Source organism: Staurois parvus, unplaced genomic scaffold (genome assembly GCF_062004578.1).
Source record: "Staurois parvus isolate SC_StPar_1 unplaced genomic scaffold, SC_StPar_1.0 ptg000147l, whole genome shotgun sequence".
NCBI classification, from domain to species: Eukaryota; Metazoa; Chordata; class Amphibia; order Anura; family Ranidae; genus Staurois; species Staurois parvus.
Window position 1 is genome coordinate 22554852 of NW_028317943.1, and position 6000 is coordinate 22560851.

A 6000-nucleotide genomic window follows, 5' to 3' on the forward strand; every position below is an offset into this window, starting at 1 on the left:
CGCATAACATCAGCGCCCACCTTCAACTCTGGCAACTGGGCTCTGACGTCACCTGGCTCCTCCCCATGCGTATCGTCACTAGGTCATGTGACTTCATCATAAAGATTGACAGAACTGGCATTGAGGAATCACTTACCAACAGGAATTCATATTTAATTTTGAATAAGAGGAGAGTGTTTCCTGGAACTGTTCCAAAACATATATGTTGAAGAGACTATATTTATTCATGATGAATTATGTATGATTCATATGTCTGTTTTGCACGGATAAAATCACAAGTGTTAGATTTGATACACATATGTTACTAGCAGCGTAACACTGATAACTTTTTGTATTTTTGATTGATTTGATGAGCACAGATTTTTGTGTTTGCAGCAGCTTTATATAAATTAGCACATTATTATTATTATAATTTTTGGAGGTGCGCAATCATTTTCATATTTCACATTTAGGCACTATACCAAAGGCCCATAATGGATCCAATGTATGTATGTATCAAATGAATTCAAACAAGAAAGAAGTTGTCACCCACAGTTGTCAGTAAAAGCTTCTGATCTGGAACCAGTGAGATAGGCTCCCAATTATGTGACTGCTGGGAGAGCCTCAGAACAAGGGATATGTCACCTGTACACCAGGAAACTCCATAACTGGGTCCAAAGAATAGTGATGGCAAAGAATAGCGATGTTTCAGAGCCACACAGGACCCTTCATCAGGCATGATGAAGGGGTCCTGCGTGGCTCTGAAACATCACTATCCTTTGCTTAATAAAGCATGAACCTGTTATGGAGTTTCCTAGTATGCCAGTGCCATATCCCTTTTTCTGAGATGTTCTGGTCTCCAGCCAGTGGTCACTGCAGCACCCACCTTCTTTTCAGACACTTTTAGTAATGTGTGTGTTTATTATATTGTGCTTGACTTGATGTGAAAGCCTGTCACAATGAACATATGATACAGAAGCCACTCCACCTTCCAGGCATTAAAACCCAATTAAATGACTGCCAGGAGGTGGCATCAAGGGGTTAACTTAGCCATTTTATAGCATCCTCTCTTTTCTGTTATTGATGAGTTGACAGGCTTTTGGGTTGTGTCAATGGTATGAATTTGAGATTAGTTTGAGATTGATGCAGTTGACCTCCCTTTGACTTGCATTTGACCTGCTTCAAGTGAGTTAAAGTAATCCAAAGCCTGTTGACACAGGCTATTACAAACACATATTTCTTCTACTTACTGGTCTACAGGAACAAAGGGACAGAGAGCTGGTGTGACCAGCATTGCAGTACTGTGAGAGCCATGGTGGGGAGCACTATAGAAGGGTCAATGACAGGCAAAATCCAGCCTCAGGTGGGTTAACTGGGCAAAAGGTGGGCAAAATAATCACACAGATTACAAAAAAAAAATCCATCCTCAGAACAAACCGTCAGAGGATATTTGAAAGATAGATAGAGACATGAGTTACCAGGTGTCCTTAGTCTTAATACAGATTTTATAAACAAATTAATCAAGGAAACACATTTACATTGGCATGACTACAGAAATAAAAAAAACAGTATGGCTGAAGGACAAGTCAGGAAATTATGAAGACGCAGAGCTTTTCCTTTTTACATATGCATTACTGCCACATATGTCTTTTTCATTTATATTTTTTAGTTTGCTCTTCAGCAAAGCACATGGTACATTACAACAGAAAGCAGTCTGCTGAACAAGCGGAATAATGAGTAATAAAATACACAACAATAAGAATAATGAAAAATTCACTGCACAGCAGTGACATCTTTTACATCTCATTCATCAACCATTAGAGATCCAATCACATGGAAAATATCAGAGCGAAACAAGGCCCCTGGAACACATTATTCCTAAACATTGTGGTACTAGCATGTGAGCAGGGGTCCGACCCATGCAGGCTTAAGCCAAGAGAGCTGCCACATACTTCTTAATGTATGAAGCTGTTTTTTTAAGGGGATAGTACTAATGTAAGTGGTATATAATAGTTGATGACAAAAATTTGCAGGCGTGCACACTTATTATACTGGAGTTCATTTACTAAAGGCCAATACTGTAGGCTGTGCCATTTGCAAGTGCAGTTGCTCTTGTTTTTCCCAGAACATAGATGTGACGATTACGGAGCCAGACCCTAGCCCTTCTCACAACTTGTGACCGAAGGACTAGCCAATCCAAAACCGCGTTGTCACATGTGTAACAATACCACGCTCAGCTGCACCCTGCAGAAAGATTTTCCAGCCAATGGACCACAATCTATGTACCGGCAGCCTGAAAGCGATTGTTACTGGGTTAGGTTAATTACGCAATTAACCCTTCACACTGCCACCACCGCCTTTTTGTAGAGAAAAGGAGGAAACTCGCCAATATTAGCAATAACACTATGATGTTTGAATAATCGTCTGTATACCACTGTCACCGCAGGCAGCGGTATATACAGGTTTAAAACACACAGTAGCGCTCTTCAGAGACAGGGATTCTTAGTTTGCATTAAAGAGCTTTAGAAACAGTTGAACACTTTTCAGAAAATAAGATTTATTACTAAAAAGGTCAAAATGGTGCAATAAACATATTTACAGAAAAAGATGTAGCCAATATATACATATCTATATATATATATAAATACAGAGAGCAATAACACAGTTGTTAATGAAATTAACAACAGGTGCACTAGATGGGCAACTGTCAGGGATCCCGGGTCCTCGGCGGCGCGCGCATGCGCAGACCGCCGATCCGTCCCAGCCGGCGAGCGCAGAATCCTCGGCGATCGCGGCGGCCGCGCATGCGCAGTAGCGATCGCGGCCGCACCAATGGGAGAGCAGGGCGCTCTATTTAAAGTTGCCTGTGCATCTCCAAGTTGCCGCAAGGTCTCGTTCCTGTTCCTGTAAGTACGCTCCTTGTTGCCAAACTCTGCCTGTCCTGTTTATGCTGACCTTCTCCTGCTCTGACCCCGGCTCGTCCCTGACCATCCTTCTGCCTGGCCTCCTGCACCGCGCTGCCCGCTACCTGCTGAACCTGGCTTGTGACCCCGACTATTCTCCGCTTACTCCCCCCGTACCACGCTGCCCGCACAATACCGACCCGGCTAGTCTGACCTCGCCTACTCCTGATAGCTGCCCATCCATCCCGCTCGGATCAGGATCTGTCATCCCATCCATCCCGCTCGGATCGGGATCTGTCATCCCCTTCACAGCAGGCTCTACCCGGGCACATACCCTCAGCGGGACCCCTCTGCCACCGCCGGGGGTGCCCAGGGACGCGACCTGGTTTCAGTCTTGCACCAAGTCCATCCCCACCATCAGGGGCCCTGGTGAAAAGGCAGACTGGGACTTAGACTCCGCGTCCTGGGAAACCCCGTGCCGTGGACCACTAGAGATCCCGTTGGGCGGAGCCTGACAGCAACAATGAGACGACTCCCAAAACCAGAATGGTTTTACAGGTGGAGGCCACTGGCATTTTTTTCCCTACTCATCTTTTCTGACTATTTTTCACTAGTTTTGCATTTGGTTAGGGTCAGTGTCACTACTGGTAGCATGAGGCGATACCTGGACCCTACAGAGGTTGCACAGACAGTTCAACTCCTCCAGGATGGCACATCAATACGTGCCATTGCCAGAAAGTTTGCTGTCTCTCCCAGTACAGTCTCAAGAGCATGGAGAAGATTCCAGGAGACAGGCAGTTACTCTAGAAAAGCTGGACAGGTCCGTACAAGGTCCTTAACCCATCAGCAGGACAAGTATCTGCTCCTTTGTGCAAGGAGGAACAGGATGAGCTCTGCCAGAGCCCTACAAAATAACCTCCAGCAGACCACTGGTGTGAATGTCTTTGAATAAACAATCAGAAACAGACTTCATGAGGGTGGCCTGAGGGCCAAATATCCTCTAGTGGGCCCTGTGCTCACTGCCTGGCACCATAGAGCTCGATTGGCATTTGAACACCAGAATTGACAGGTCCGCCACTGGCACCCTGTGCTTTTCACAGATGAGAGGAGGTTCACCCTGAGCACATGTGACAGACGTGAAAGAGTCTGGAGAAGCTGTGGTAACATTGTTCAGCATGACCATTTTGGTGGTGGGTTAGTTATGGTCTGGGGAGGCATATCCATGGGGGGACTCACAGACCTCTACAGGGTAGACAATGGCACCCATGACTGCCATTAAGTATCGGGATGAAATCCTTGGACCCATTATCAGACCCTACTCTGGTGCCGTGGGTCGTGGGTTCCTCCTGGTGCACGACAATGCCCAGCCTCATGTGGCAGTTCCTGGAGGATGAAGGCATTGATACCATTGAATGGCCCCCAATGCTCGCCTGAACTAAATCCAATAGAACACCCCTGGGATATCATGTTTCGGTCCGTCTGACGTCACCAGGTTTCTCCTCAGACTGTTTAGGAGCTCAGTGATGCCCTGGTCCAGAACTGGGAGAAAATACCCCAGGACACCATCCATCGTCTCATTGGGAGCATGCCCCAACATTGTCAGGCATGCATACAAGCATGTGGGGCCATACAAACTACTGAGTACCATTTTGAGTTGCTGTAATGAAATGTCAGCAAAATGGACTAGCCTGCTGCATCATTTCTTCACTTTGATTTTCGAGATGTCTTTAAATTCAGTCCTCTGTAGGTTGATCATTTTCATTTTCATCAAATGATGGGGCATCCTTACGTTCCTAACACATTAGTCAGTCCATATCAGTATAGATATCCAGGATGAGATGCCAAGGGATTTAGTAAGATGCATTGTGAATTTTTTTAATTTGTAATTTTTTTCCCACAATCCTTTGCAAAGTAAAAGAAAATTAATTAAATTTTTTTCCCCACAAATTGTCACTTTAACAATTTATTTCTCACACACGGCATAGGCACACTTGCAATTACACCCCAAAACACATTCTGCTATTTCTTCCAAAGGGATACCACATTTTTTTCATAGCCTAGCCACATAGAGGGGTCCAAAATCCAAGATAAATCTTTGGGCTTTCGAGGGGCAAAAATTACACATCCAATTTCCTGACTACTAACACATTTTTGAGGCCCACTGGGGATACTGACAGATGTTGATGGTCAACAAGGGACACCGACAGATGTTGACGTCCCACTAGGGACAAGGACAGATGTTGATGGTCCACTGAGATACTGACAGATGTTGACGGTCCACTAGGTACACCAACAGATGTTGATGGTCCACTAGGACACCAACAGATGTTGAAGGTCCACTAGGGACACTGAGAGGCAATGATGGTTGACTAGGGACAAATGTTGATGTTGCTATGGGACACTATCTCAGATGTTGATGAGACACCGGTACAATGTGACAAATGTTGACGGGGCACTGCTACACTGTGACAGATGTTTTTGTGCACTCGTACACTGTAACAGATGTTGATAGGACACTGGTACAGATGTTGATGTGCACTTGGAGAGGGACATATGGTGCGTGGTGCACTCGTGTTGGATGGCTGCACTGTGTGTGTGATTTGTGTGTAGCTGCACAGTAAAATCAGCAGCTTCACAAAGCGATCTCGCTCTCCCTCTCCTGACTGAGCTCTCACTGAGCACAGAGAGAAAGCCGATACTGACGCACGTGCTTTTTTTACATTGTGTGATGGCTGTGATTGGACACAGGCATCACATGATTGGGTGGGTCAATTAGAGAGCCCATGTCCCGATCCGAGGGACACATCCACCACAGGATCATGCCACTCTGCAGCCCTGAGGCTGCATGAGAGCCCAGGTTCTGACAGAGTACGTCCTGTCAGAACGGCACTTGTCCTACTTGCCCATTTATGTACAGTGGCCGGGTGGAAAGCAGTTAATGAAAAAGTGCTTATATGTAAAAAAAAAAAAATACACACATACCACAAATCATTGTGAAAGTTACTTGTCATTGCTTGAAACGTTTACAACATTTTCATTCTACAACCCTGTAGCAGTCAGTAACATTAAGGTCTCATGCACCCAGGATATTTTTGCTGTCTCTCCTGGTCACTTTTCT